Raw genomic sequence first — 14,412 nt, 5'->3', positions numbered from 1 at the left:
GACGCTGAGAGCTGCATGGGAGCACTGAGCAACGGCGGAGGATTAGCTGGGTGGTCATGAGCTGCGCAGGTAGGTGCTGCATGGTTCGGCTCGCAATGTGGTCCGCAAAATACAAACATATCTGTAGGTAAAATGCAGCTCACGAGAGGGCACTCAAGGCTTGTGTGACTGTTCCTGCGACTTCTGACTACCATAGAAAAATAAAAATTTCAACGTTACTGATAACTTAACAAGACAACGGAGAAGGCCAGAAAAAATGCCACCAAAAAGAAAATCATACTCTGCAGATTGTAAGTTACGACTGGTGAAATATGCATCTGAAAACGGTAGCCGTCACAATATTATCATCTGAACTTTTCATGTTAAGTTAACATACCAGTATGTCCATGGGACTTATAGTCCAGTGCAACTTATTTATGGTTTATTTTTCTTTATAATGATAAAGTGGCTGGTGCGACTTATACTCCGGTGCGACTTATTTATGGTTTATTTTTCTTTATAATGGATAAAGTGGCTGGTGCGACTTATACTCCGGTGCGACTTATAGTCCGGAAAATACGGTAATGTATTGACTACTGTTAGGATAGACGGACCATTTCACCCAACATAAGAAAAAGTGTTTCTGAACAGAGTTATCTACCCTAGCTTTAAAGGCAGTGGCTCTTTATATGTAACCGTATTAATAATACAAAACTGTATTCATACCTAGCGCTTCTGATTTGTCAATCTGGGTCAGGTGATTATGACATGAAGCACCTTTGCATGTTTTCTATGGAGCCTATCCCAGCAGTCATTGGGCAAAAGGTGGAGTACACCCTCGATGGGCCGCCAGTTTGTCGAAGTGAACTTGTTTTTAAGTAGCAAAAATGGGAGAATTGGGTGAAGCCGAGGGACCACTACACCCATATTTTGAATGGCTCCGCCCCTAACAGATGGAATCTCACTCAAAACTGGGAATGGGTATTGATAAGATTTTATCAATATTGATTCCAGTTATCGATCCAATTCTTTATTGATTCCCTTATCAATACTTCTTGTGAATTTTCTGTGTACTAAAAGTAGGCTTTACAGGTTTTCTATGTCAACAACATATTATTGAGTATTAAATAAATATGAAATTGGTCACTGGATCCTTTATCTCAACATAAATAAAAACTAATAAAATCTGTACATGGTCACTGGATCCTTGATGTACATGATGGATCCTAGATCTCTGGACATAAATAGAAAAAAACAAAATCTGTAGTTTTTGTAAAAAGGATTTCCTTTCAGATATTAATGAGACAAGTTTAACTCCATAGCCTCTGAGATGAACTCTTGCAGCCGGCTGCGCTGCACATGTAATTCATAAAGAATGGAGGATCTCATTTTGGAAGAGAAAAAAAAACAAAAAAAAAACGGTTTTGGTCAGTTGTAGTTTGTTCTCTGTATTACAACATTTGGAAAGAGGTGTCATTTGATTTAAAACAGCGATTCACTTTGAAGTTATTAATTTTGACGAAAATCTGTGTGGCAGAGAACCGCGCAGCGTTTGGAACTGTGCACTTAGTCCCACAAACCTGGAATGGAACGGAGGACAATTCTGGTTTCTTGCCCGCAACAAGACAAGAGCCCCACTGACTTTAATCAGCACAAAGGTGACTCATAACATCTTTAAATGACTTTAAGAGGGGTTAATGAAGAAATTGCGGACCTGCCGATTCTGAAAAGCAGCAAAGCAGAGAACCAGCGGGTTGCAGCGCTGCTTTGTTGGTTCAAGCTTCAAGCGGAGCCGCTGCAAAAGCAGTGGGTCTGCAATCAACGTAGAGAAATGATCATTTTCCCAATAAACACCCTCAAAAGCAATGGCCGCTCCAGCGTAATGTGAACTGAAGGACCAATAAGGACTATTGATGTTGGTGGATCGAATCATTTCTTTATGATTCTTAAAAGGAACCGGTATTCGATACCTATCCCTACTCAAAACTTTTGATGAAACTTGTGAGCTCTGTAACTAATTTTTTATTTCATGTTTTCAACTATGGCTGAGTACAATACTGCATAATTGTACAACCAGAGTGTGTATTACTGCTATAGCTACATCTTTAGTGCCACAAGTTATTAAGGTTTTCACTTACTCTTACTAAGGTTACTCGTTGTGGCATTCCATTGGTGGTGAGAGAGATTGTCTCTGGATCGATTCCCGGATGGGATGTGGAAGAGGAGATGACTATGTTGATGGGGCACTGTTTCTGACAGAAGCTGCATATGGTTGCCGTGGAAAGCTTCTGGTGGTCAGAATTATTCTTACTAAAGATACTACAGTTACAAAGGTAAAGAAAATGAATTGAATCAATTTTGAATTTCCACAGGTCATGTTTCCTGTTTGAAAATTTCATTGCACCACGAGTAACCGTGCAATCGATTATACAAAAATACAAGATGCTTGGGACAATGCAAAATTTACATAATTTAGGAAGGCGCCTTGAGGAAAACCCAGAAAGTAATATTTGTGAACATGTCACACTTTATTTAACATCCCAGCTAGCAACACAACATCAAAGTATTGATAACTGAAGTCTATCTGGCACATATGGTAATAATTTGTGGTCAGTGATATATTTTATTGCCAACAGACAGAGTGAAACGAACACTGCAAAGTCTGATAATGAAGCTTCTGAGCTTTCATTCAAAAGCGATGGCTTGGATTTACATAGAATGTACAGAGAGGAGATGACACACTTCACCCCAAAATTATTAATTTTTTTCAGTCTGCTGGATTTTGGATCATGAATTGAACATGTGGTGACACTGCCATCTTTGTTGCAGGATGCCATTTTACTGCCACATGGAATGTCTTCACGACACTGTTTTTACAGGCCTGAACATGCAGAAGTATTCCTTACATTGGAAAAAGTCAGAATACGTTATTTTCATGAGATAATAGACTTTCTACCTACTAACATGCAAGAATCTTGAGAGAACTTGAGGAGCTGATGGCTGCACTGCAATGGCAATTGTTCTCTGGCTGGCAATCATGCACATTCCATACCTGAGGACTTATAGTGGACCTGGACATTGTTTTCCGGCTGGTGGTCACGTGCGATCCATATGTGAGGACATATGGTGGATCTGCACATTGTTCTCCAGCTAGCGATCACACGTGTGATCCATGGGTGAGGACTGCTTAGATGGAGTGGACTTTACATAGTTAATCTTGGAAATCATGTTGTGGAGCTGCATGTTGTGGAGTGCGCCACGTTCGTCAGTTTGGTCAAGACCTTGAGATCCAGCAAAATGTTGATGTCCTGCCGCACCCTGGGGAGGAAGATCTTGGCCAGTCACAAACAGCTGGAGGACTATCTTATAAAGTATTTTTGACAAAACAAAGTGTATTTGTATTTAGATTTGAAAATTCAAGTAGAAGCTTGCTTAATAGTACATGATGATGAAATTTAAATTGTAAAAGATACTAAATTTCTTTGGAGTTATTGATGTTAAATTAATTTGAAAAACACATACATTATGTTAAATCCAAAATGTCAAAATCCATTACAATTTTGTACAAAGCAAGATGTGCGCTATTATTTTTGTTATGATGAGAAATTTAAGTTCATTATTATCTTCAAATGTTTGTGTTTTGCTTGTTCTTCTGCTCTCTTTTTGCTTCTGTTGTGAGGGGTAAAATGCAAAATGGGGACTGAAAAGTGAAAATCACAAAATGGGGTAAAATGTAATGAAATGGAGCAGACTGAGTCCAAATAAGCATTTTTATTCAATTATTTGGCCTTTGTTTTGCCGGCCCGCTATAAATGGGGCCAGAAACTGGCCTCTTTCTCTCTCTCCTAGCCTATGATAGGTTGATGGCTGAGACGCTGACGTCAGAGTTGGTCAGTGTCACTTTTGGCAAGTTTGAGGGTGTTGCGCGAGTGCTGCTCTCCTATTGGTCGTTTCGGAGAGGGAACACTCACTCTAAAATGGTAGCCACTGGCCAGTATCCGGCCCAGTTCAGGGCCGGTTGTCGGTCTAATGTATCCGAAGCAGGTGCGCCATCTGGTGTTCAAGAGATAAAACTTCAGCCACTGGGTCAGTCCCCATTTTGCTCCATTGGGTATTATTTTAGTAAAGCCGGTAAAATTTACTGAGGTAAAATGGGTAGTATAAGTGTGTATAAGCTTTTGCTGCCCATTCGGTTAATTAGGTCAACTGAGAAATCAGTTTTGTGTATTAATTTCTTATATATTTTTAATATTATCATCATGTTTTCCTCATTTAGAAATGCAATTTCGTTCCACTTAGGTAGATTTGCGTACTTGATTTGCATAGGAAAGGTACTACAATAATCCCTAAATAATTTTGTATGATTGTTTTAACATTATTGCTATTCATTGTAATGTTGTCTAATGCTAAATTTCTTATTTCAATTATTAAAAATAATCAATACAGATAGTCATTATTCAATTACATTTTAAATTTTACCATTTGTTTCTTTATGATTTATAATTTTTAATTACAGATTGTTCAAGGATGTCCCCTGGGTGGTGACCACTGCGGACTGTTGGTCAGCTCACAACAGGTCCTACATGGAGATGACTGCACACTGGCTGGACACCAAGACACACGCCAGACAGCACGCGGTCTTGGCCTGCTCTCGGCTCAAAGGGCATCACACCTTTGATGTTCTCACCGAGGCCATGGTGGACACCCACTACAAGTTCTACCTGCAGCAAAAGGTGACCAGGACCATGAGAGACAATAGCAGCAACTTTGTGAAGGCATTTGTTCAGTTTGGCACAGAACCTGAGCTCTTGCCAGACATTCCCTAGCCTGCTGCCGATTTGGACATGGAGGACATTGAGGGGGATCCCGAGGAAGGAACCATGGATGAGGTGGAGTACATCTCTGTTGAGGCTGCCCTTGAGGAGTCCATTGGCCTGGGCCACAACCTTCCAGGCCACATGAGGTGTGCAGCCCACACCTTCAATTTGGTAGCCAGCGTGGTACTTGCTTTGCACAAGGTGCTTGCCTATGCTCAATTTAAATTTGCCTACAGGAAGGGCATGTCTAAGGCATAGGCGCTGTGGAACCAGCAGTGCTGCAGCACCATGTCAGCAGACACCATTCTGGATGAGTTGAAGAGGAGGTTGGTAGTCCCCTCATGGTCTGAGAGTCCTTCAGGTGCCTTTTGGCTAACTCTAGGCAGGCTGCCATGTGCCTTTTACTAAGGAGTGGCTTCTGTCTGGCCACTCTACCATACAGGCCTGATTGGTGGATTGCTGCAGAGATAGTTGTCCTTCTGGAGGGTTCTCCTCTCAACACAGAGGAATGCTGGAGCTCTGACAGAGTGACCATCGGGTTCTTGATCATCTCCATGACTAAGGCCCTTCTCCCATGATCACTCCGTTTAGACGGGCGGCCAGCTCTAGGAAGAGTCCTGGTATATCTGAAGTTCTTCCATTTATGGATGACACAGGCCACTGTGCACACTGGGACCTTCAAAGCTGCAGAAATGTTTGTGTACCTTTCCCCAAATTTGTGCCTTAAGACAATCCTGTCTTGGAGGTCTACTGACAATTCCTTTGACTTTATGCTCATTTGTGTTGTGGTCTGGGCCTGGTGTTGTTTTTTGGCCTTTCCTATCATCTTCCTTTTAGACCCTTTTTGCTCCATTCTTTCATGTTTAATTTGGGTATGAGTTTTTCTCTTTTTCTTTCTTTGGTCAGAGCTCTCCGTTGTCTGTCCCAGTTTCCCTTTAATTTGTGCCCCACCCACCTTTCTTTCCTAGTTTGACCACTCTGTTTTTATCACAGTCTCATTCTTATCTTTTCTCTGGTCATCTTGTGTCTGTGTAGTTTGACTCTATATCGCTCTCTGGTGTTTATATTCCTACAGGTCTTTGTCTTCTCTCCCTCTAGTGATTGTTCTTGTCCCTACACATTGTTACTCATAATTACTTCTACCTTGGCTTGTCTGCAGCTGCACTAATGTGTTTGGCTATTTAAAGTGCTTCTGGTTTAGTCATGGTTGGGGAACCATTTAATGTTGTTGGTGTCTTTACCTCTGGGTTTCCTCCATTTAATGTTTTTGGTGTCTTTACCTCTGGGTTTCCTCCATTTAATGTTGTTGGTGTCTTTACCTCTGGGTTTCCTCCATTTAATGTTGTTGGTGTCTTTACCTCTGGGTTTCCTCCATTTAATGTTGTTGGTGTCTTTACCTCTGGGTTTCCTGAAACCACTTCCAGTTGTGAGTACTCTGCTTGACTTTGCATTTTGAATATCTTTCTTTGGACTGCTTTATTCCTGTGCGCTCTTCCTCTTTATGGAAGAGGCTGTTTTTCCCCTCAGTTTTTCCTAGCCTCCTTACTATTTTTGTATTTTGCATTTATCTTATACATAAGGAGGAAGTTGACTTTAAGTTTGGACTCATCTGTTGTGTGGTTTAAGTTTTCCTTTTTGATTGTGGAATTTATTCTCTCCCTATGTGAAGACGATATTCCTCAGTTACCTTCACTGTTTATGAAGGTCTGCTCAGTTGCTCTCACCTTTTTGATGAAGCAGACTCCTGTGTTGAACTCATCTTTATGAAGATTCCTCTGTTGAACTCACCTTGTACTTAATACTATTCCTCAGTTAATATCACCAGTGAATTAATAAACTGCTGTTTTTGTTAACCCTGCCTTCTTGTCTGGCGGACCTGCTACTGGGGTTCAATTTAATCTGTCCCAACACCCCACCTGAACACATTTGTGCTCTGATATGTACTGTCAACTGTGAGACCTTTATATGTAGACAAGTGTCTGCTTTTTTCCAAATCATGTACAGTAAACTGAATTACCCCAGGTGGATTCCAATTACATTGGCGAAACATTGCAAGGATGATCAGTGGAAACAGGATGCACCTGAACTCAATTTTGAGCTTCATGACAGAGGTTGTGAATACTTATATACACGTTTAGTAACGTTTTTATTTTAAATAAATTTGCAAAAATCTAAAAAAAAAAAAAAAAACTTTTCACATTATGGGGTACTGTGTATAGAATTTTGAGGGGAAAAAAAATCATCCATTGAATAAGGCTGTAACATAAAATATGGAAAAAGTTAAGTGAATACCTTCTGGATGCACTGTAAATGGAAAAAAAAAAAGTATACCTACCTATCACAGTTAAATTCATCAAAACAACACCTCCCGAAGACCCAGAGAAAAATTTCATAATCATATAAATATAGATGCTGGGTGCGAAAGCAGCACCCACACCAACCAAAGCTTGGGTACCCACTGAAAGCAGGATGGCACAGCGTCGCCCAAACCTAAAGAGAGAGAACAAAACCATTATGAACTGTAAAATGCATTCGCTGAGCATGTGTCCTCTGTTGTTACTGTCTCTGCTAACAACAGAGGGACTAATTCAGAAATCTACCCTTATCTTCTTCACCTATCTGGAGTGTTGTATTCTTAAAAGCTCCACAGCCATGTGCAGCCGATGTGAACAACTCCCTGCAACACCATTTCACAGCAACAAAATAACCGACAAGATAGCTTAGTGGTTAGCATAATTGCCTCACAGCAAGAAGGTTGTTGGATCGCTTCCTGTCCCGGTGTACCCTTCCTCTTGCCCTATGATTACTGTGACAGTCTCCAGGTCCCCTGTGACCATTAATTACAACAAGTGGGAATAGATCATGAATGAAAATAACAGACAAAATGCTAATATGTTCACCAACAACCTAGGCTCAAGCATCACTAACTTCTCCAATTAAACGGGATGTGATGAGACTGAGACTTACTTCACCGGAAATGGTGAAAAGTTGAAGATAAAAAAAATATTCTATACATTCATTCATTTTTATACCCAATGATTCCAATTAAGGGTGAGGTGTGGGAGCTGGAGCCTATCGCAGCAGTCATTGGGCGAGAGGTGGGTTAGACCTTGGTTAGGCAGTCAGTCTGTTGCAGGGCCACATGCAGACAGACAAACACATTCATGCATTTACTCACACTTACAGTCAGTTTAAAGTTTCCACTTCACCTACCCTGCATGTCTTTGGAAGTACGAGGAAGCCTGAACACCCACAGGGAAACCCATGTAAACACAGGAAGAACATGAAAACCCCACACAGAAAGAACTGATTCAATACAGCAATGTAAGTCTATATTAATTATAAGATAGGGAGAGCAGATGAATCTTTAATAGGGGGGATTGCATTCCCGCCATATTAAATTTTGGTGTGAGTATTGTAGGGGAGACTGGAGGCATTCTCCCCTGGAAAATTTTTTAATTAATAACTCTCAGAAACAGTATTATCATCATTTTGAGGGCCAAATTTTGTTAAGTAAAGCCATACTTTTTTAAAATCTTTGTTACAGTCTTACTTTAAAGCAAAAAGAAACAAAGCATCAGGCCAAAACACAGAGTGTAGAAATGTGTCAGGAGCAATGAACCAGGTGTAGAGACCTCTGGCAGCCTCTTTTGGCTGCGCTGGATCTGTTCAGTAATTCTGCCCTACAGCATGTTTGTAAAATAAAAATACTAGTCTATCATTCTGGGAGGGGGATTGGTCTTTGCCATCAGTCTTATAATCATCATTGTTAACTACCAATACTTTAATAATTTGCTGTTAAATGTCAATATAATACTAGTATTATGTTGCATAACCAGACTATTAGGTAACAGCCCAAAAACAGTTTTAATAACACTAACCCAAATGGATAGCGAATCGAAATAATCAATTCGGAATCAAATCCATTCTTGAAATTTGAATCAATACCCAGACCTAGTCATGTTAAATAAATTGACGTATTTATATAATCAGTCATCACAGGACCCCTGCAGTCTGATTACTGGGCAAACAGGTCAGTTGAGGATGCAGTCAACATGGGTCTACATTACATCCTGTAACAGCTGGACTCTAGAGAGACGTACGTGAGAATCCTGTTTGTGGACTTCAGCAGCATTCAGCACCATCATCCCCGACATTCTCCACAAAAAAAACAAAAACCTTTCTAGCCTCTATGTTCCTAAGTTCCTTATTGGGTTAAATATGTTTAAATTCTTACATTTACATATACTAGCATTTAGGCAATCTCTTTAAATCAACTATAATATGAACATAACTTCATCATTGAAATTCAGTCAGTCATCCTCTGCATCACTGTGTTCACTGTCTCCATCACTTTCATCAGATGTTGGTATGTCATCTTCAACTACATTCTGAAGGGACACCAGCAGATCTTTGGGTAGACATGGCTTACTGTACCTCAGGGGGATACATTTGCCATTGTCAAGTGTCCAACCATTGTTGAGTGGAGATGGAACCTTTCTTGTTGAAGTTATGAAAGAACATTGATGCTGCACTGTGACAGACTGGCATCCTGTCCAGGGTGTACCTCACCTCACACCCTATGACCGCTGGGATAGGCTCCACACCACTACCTTGACCCTTGATTGGAGTAAGCAGGTATAGAAAATGGATGGACGGATTATTGACGCTCTGACCTTTAAGGCCAGCTTGTGTGAGGGCAGTCCAGGGGGGCTAAAGGCTGTTAAGAAACTCAGTGGTATAGTTGACAGCTTCATCTTAATTTGTCATCAAAAACAAACCATCAATCTGAACTGAACTTGCCTATAAATAAACTACAGCACTCCTAGTGCTCTTGATTTTTTAAACCACCGAGTGCATACATTGTCTCTGTGTCCTGGAGTTACCAAGTTTCAAGCATTTTTCCTTGGTGGAGATGGGGTACACACCCTGAGTGCTGTAATTTATTTATAGCCTAAAACAAACATTACATTTTTCCTTCACCCATTAGTTAGAATTACTCTGCAAGATCTGAAGGCATTGTCATTTACAAGGGTCTCTAAGTTTCAGCTTTGAGATTCTATTTAAAAATGTTGACCAGTTGGCAAAGTAGTACACAGATGTTCAATAACTTCCACTGACTTCCTTCAAAGGTTTTACTTTTGATTGATTTGACTTTTCTTTGACATGGTGACACACTTAAATTCTTGTTCACATTGGCAGATTGGGTAAATATGGGTCCATACCTGTCAGAAATTGCCCCAAACGCCAAGGCTCCGACCAAAAAACCTGCCATGTAGATGGACTGTGATGCCTCAATCAAGTTACTCCTGTCACAGACCAGATCAAACTAAAAAGAGGAGAATTATGAAAGAAGGGGAAAGAAGAGAGCAGAGAAGGTCATGCAGGGCTCCAGACTGGGACTGCATGCCTGCATGTAACATCCACTGTTTCATGGAGACTTTGTCACCTGCAACAGCAGCACAAGGAGCTTATACAGTGAGGCAAATAATTATTTGATCCACTGTCGATTTTTTTCCACCTACAAAGAATGGAGAGATCTGTCATTTTTATCATCGGTACACTTCAAATGTGAGAGACAGAATCTTAAAAAAAAAAAAAAATACAGAAAATCACATTGTATGTTTTATTATATAATTCATTTGCATTTTATTGCATGAAATTGTAGGTGGCATGAATCGACAGTGGGTCAAATACTTATTTGCCTCACTGTAGCTCCATCACAGAGCACAGGACCATCAGAAACAAAAAGTACACAGTTTGCCATCAGTCAGAAATTTCAACTCAAAGTTCCGATATAGTTTACTCATGGTGAAAAAAATAAACATCAAATAGCCCATGCCCCATCTGTGAGTGTGTACTGTCTACACCAGGTTGGAGCAGACCTCCGTAGAGTGGACCAGGGAGACTGTGACTAACTGTTCCATTTTTTACTGTAGCAGTTATCAGTGGGTTTTCAGGGGGAAAAAAGTGATTTTTAAAAAATGCACCTTTTTATTTATTTATTTTTTTTTATGTTACTCATCTTTGTGTTTAAAACAAATAATGAAAATTTGAATAAAACTAATGCCTCAACCAGTTTCTGATCCTCTTTATGACTCTTGTGGCCTCACTAGGCTAAGCTCAGTCAAAGGATGGCCGACGTGGCTTAGTGGTTTTCCTGCACTGATTTATTGTTTACTTCCGAAACCTCCATGACCTGGATGGCTTCCTCAACTAGAATGGCATGATGACAATTATCAATACATCAGAAATCCTACCCCTAATTTAAGTACCTGTTTCTTATAATCCAGGGGGTAGGAATAATAGTTAAGAGATAAAAGACAAACACAAAACCTTAAATGCAGTGTCATTTGTGTGGCCAAGGTATTCAGAATCAGAATCGCCTTTATTGTCATTGTAATTTGCATTACAACGAGATTTGAGTGCAACTCCAAAAAGGTGCTTTCCATGGTGCGAGTAATTCTTAGCCAAATGAAATATACTGAAATTTAACGGTAAATTGTTCAGAGTATATGTGCAATTAATATAAACATAAGGTAAAATAAAGTAAAATGTAGAACGATAATTATATACAACTGGAATCATATTGCATGCGAAAATTGCACATGGTTTACAGATATTGCACAAGAAACTTGAAAGGTGTGGATTAAAGTGATTTGTTATTGTTCATTGCAGTGATCACTCTGGGGAGAAAGCTGTCCCTGAGTCTGTTTGTCCTAGTTTTGATTGACCTATACCGTCAACCGGAGGGTAGTAGGTCAAACAGATGGTTGCTGGGGTGGAATGTGTCTTTGCTGATGCTGGCAGCTCCGCTGAGGTAGCGAGAGCTGGCAATGTCTTCCAGGCTGGGCAGAGAGCAACCAGTGATCCCCTGAGCCATTTTGATCACCCTCTGCAGCGCTCTCTTGTCTGCTGCTGTACACCCCCCATACCACACTGTGATGTAGTACACCAGGATGCTCTCGGTGGTGGCTCTGTAGAACAACACCAGCAGCTTCTCCTCCAGATTGTTTCTCCTGAGCACCCTCAGGAAGTGGAGTCGCTGCTGGACTTTCTTCACCACCACTGTGGTGTTGGCAGTCCAGGAGAGGCTGTCAGAGAGCTGCACTCCCAGGAACCTGATGGAGCTGATGCTTTCCACACAGTCCCATTGGATGTAGAGCGGAGCTGGGTCAGCCCTGTTCTTCCTGAAGTCCAGGATTATTTCTTTTGTTTTTGTGGTGTTCAGCGGCAGGTTGTTAGCTGAACACCACGCTGTCAGTCGATTTACATCATCTCTGTAGTCAGTCTCATCCCCCCTGAGATGAGCCCAACCACAGTGGTATCATCCGCAAACTTTATGATGGTGTTTGTGGAATGGGTCGGAGAGCAGTTGTGCGTGTAAAGGGTGAACAGAAGGGGGCTCAGTACACAGCCTTGAGGGGAACCGGTGCTGAGTGTGATGGTGGAGGAAAGGTGGGGGCCACGTTTCACGGACTGTGGGCGGTTTGTGAGGAAGTCCTTGATCCACTGTCAGATGGGGGTGGAGATGTCCAGATGTGTCAGTTTCTGGACCAGGATCTCTGGGATGATGTGGTTGAAGGCTGAGCTGAAGTCCAGGAAGAGCATCCTCACATAGCTCCCCTGGTGCTCCAGGTGGCTCAGCGCAGTGTGGAGCGCTGTGGTGATAGCGTCCTCTGTGGAGCGGTTTGCCCTGTAGGCAAACTGGTGGGGGTCCAGAGTGGGAGGCAGACAGGCTCTGATGTGCTGAGAGACCAGTCTTTCAAAGCACTTCATGACCACAGGCGTAAGTGCAACAGGCCTGTAGTCATTTATGCTCTCCACTGCTGACTTCTTTGGGACCGGAATGATGGTGGAGGATTTCAGGCAGAGTGGAATGATGGCCTGCGACAGGGACAGGTTGAAGATGCAGGTGAAAACTCCAGCCAGTTGGTCAGCACACGCTTTGAGTACCTTTCCAGGTACACCGAAACCAGTGTAAAACCAGTTTTTGGAAAAATTCACAATTTTTCTGGACTCTAAGTGAACTTTTCCAGACTACTCAGCACAGCTTCCAGATTTTTAAAATGATGAGCATCATCCTGATCTGTAACTAGGATGTCGTTCAGAAAACAGTGGACACTGGGGAGTCCTTGTAGCAATTGATGGGGATCATGTAATCCCAAAGGCTATCTGGTTGGTGCAAAACATGCCCTTGCGAGTAAGTATTTCCATGAGTCTTCAGTTACTGGTACTTGCTGGTAGGCCTGTGAGAGGTCTGGTTTGTTAAACAATTTCCCTGGACAGAGATGCAAAAAGGTCTTTGATACAATGTATTGGGTACTGTTCTCTGCGGAAAGCTGGATTGATGATAACCCTGAAGTCTCCACAGATTCTTATCCCACCCTTTTCTACCAGTTCTTAAGATATTAAGAAATGGCACAATGAGTTTCAGAGAGAAGTGAACAGTCAGACTCTGATCACACATTTTGCTCCTCTGCTTTTCCAGTGCAAATAAGCTATGCAGCCGTCCATACTTTTCAGCCCCACAACACTCAAAAATACAGCCAGATGTTTTGTAGGAAGAAAATTGCTGGTATTCCCAAAATGCTCAAACCTTCAGACATAGGCTGACCATTGCTCCTTGGTGTTGTCAATGTGCGCAATAAGTGTCGCCATGCTAGCGGCAGTTTAAAGCCTCTGACCTCTCTCTCTCTGTAGTGTACCTCCGAGCTCTGTACTCAATGCCTGCTAATATAATTAAAGTAAAGCCTTCGTCTGAACATCAATGTAGGTTGATGTTTTAAGTATATTATGCTGATTGTATATGAAGGTATTTTAAATACACTGACATGATTTGTTAATGCTAAGCTATTGTAGGCTTCAATAATGCATACATACAGGTTCATTAAAAGGTATTCATCAAAATAATGTTTCACGTCACCGACATTAATGACTGAAGCTCCTCACCATGTTATTTAGGTCCTTCAGACTTTTGAACTAAAACCCTTCAGCTTCTCTATTGGAATGTGCAGGGACACTGGCGATCATCACAGAGTTGCTGCGGTTTAAACAGCACAGAGAGAATCCACAACGATTGTAAATGAACATTATACAACCAAAATGTACATTTTTATTTATTTTCATCAGCTGCAGCAAAAGGCTGCAACAACTCTCTAGCAAACAAAGGATTATGGGATATTGCAATACTTTGGGCAAATACTGCCATGAACACTACTGGCCAGCAGATGGCAGTAGAGACCATGAAAACCTGCCAAAACAAATATTCCAAATAAATAATCCATGTCTGCTACTTTTAATCTGCGTGGAATTTAATAAACACAAACCAAATTTCAGACATCTTATATATTACTCTGGAACAAAGAGGACAGACAGTGTTGTAAAGGACAATAAGCAGGATGTTACAGAGCAAACAGGAAGCGAATGCAGCTCACAGTGATTCCAATTGAAAATAATGAAGAAGCAACCTGAGCTTCTTCTGGCATTTTTACATAAAACAAGCACAATAACAATGTCTATAAACCCAGAGAATGTATTCACAAGACTTTTACGCACAATATACAAAGGGTTTAATGCGGTTGTCCATGTGGAGCCTGATCAGAGCATCCCAAAT

At 41.2% G+C, this 14,412-nt stretch overlaps 1 pseudogene; it reads right to left on the bottom strand.

Moving 5' to 3' along the window:
• LOC117509034 overlaps window positions 1–14,412 on the bottom strand; it is an 85,624-nt pseudogene that overhangs the window by 11,755 nt on the left and 59,457 nt on the right.

This window comes from Thalassophryne amazonica, chromosome 1 (genome assembly GCF_902500255.1).
Source record: "Thalassophryne amazonica chromosome 1, fThaAma1.1, whole genome shotgun sequence".
In the NCBI taxonomy this organism is placed as follows: Eukaryota; Metazoa; Chordata; class Actinopteri; order Batrachoidiformes; family Batrachoididae; genus Thalassophryne; species Thalassophryne amazonica.
Note: the sequence above shows the minus strand (reverse complement) of the source record. Positions and strands in the feature narration are given on the sequence as shown.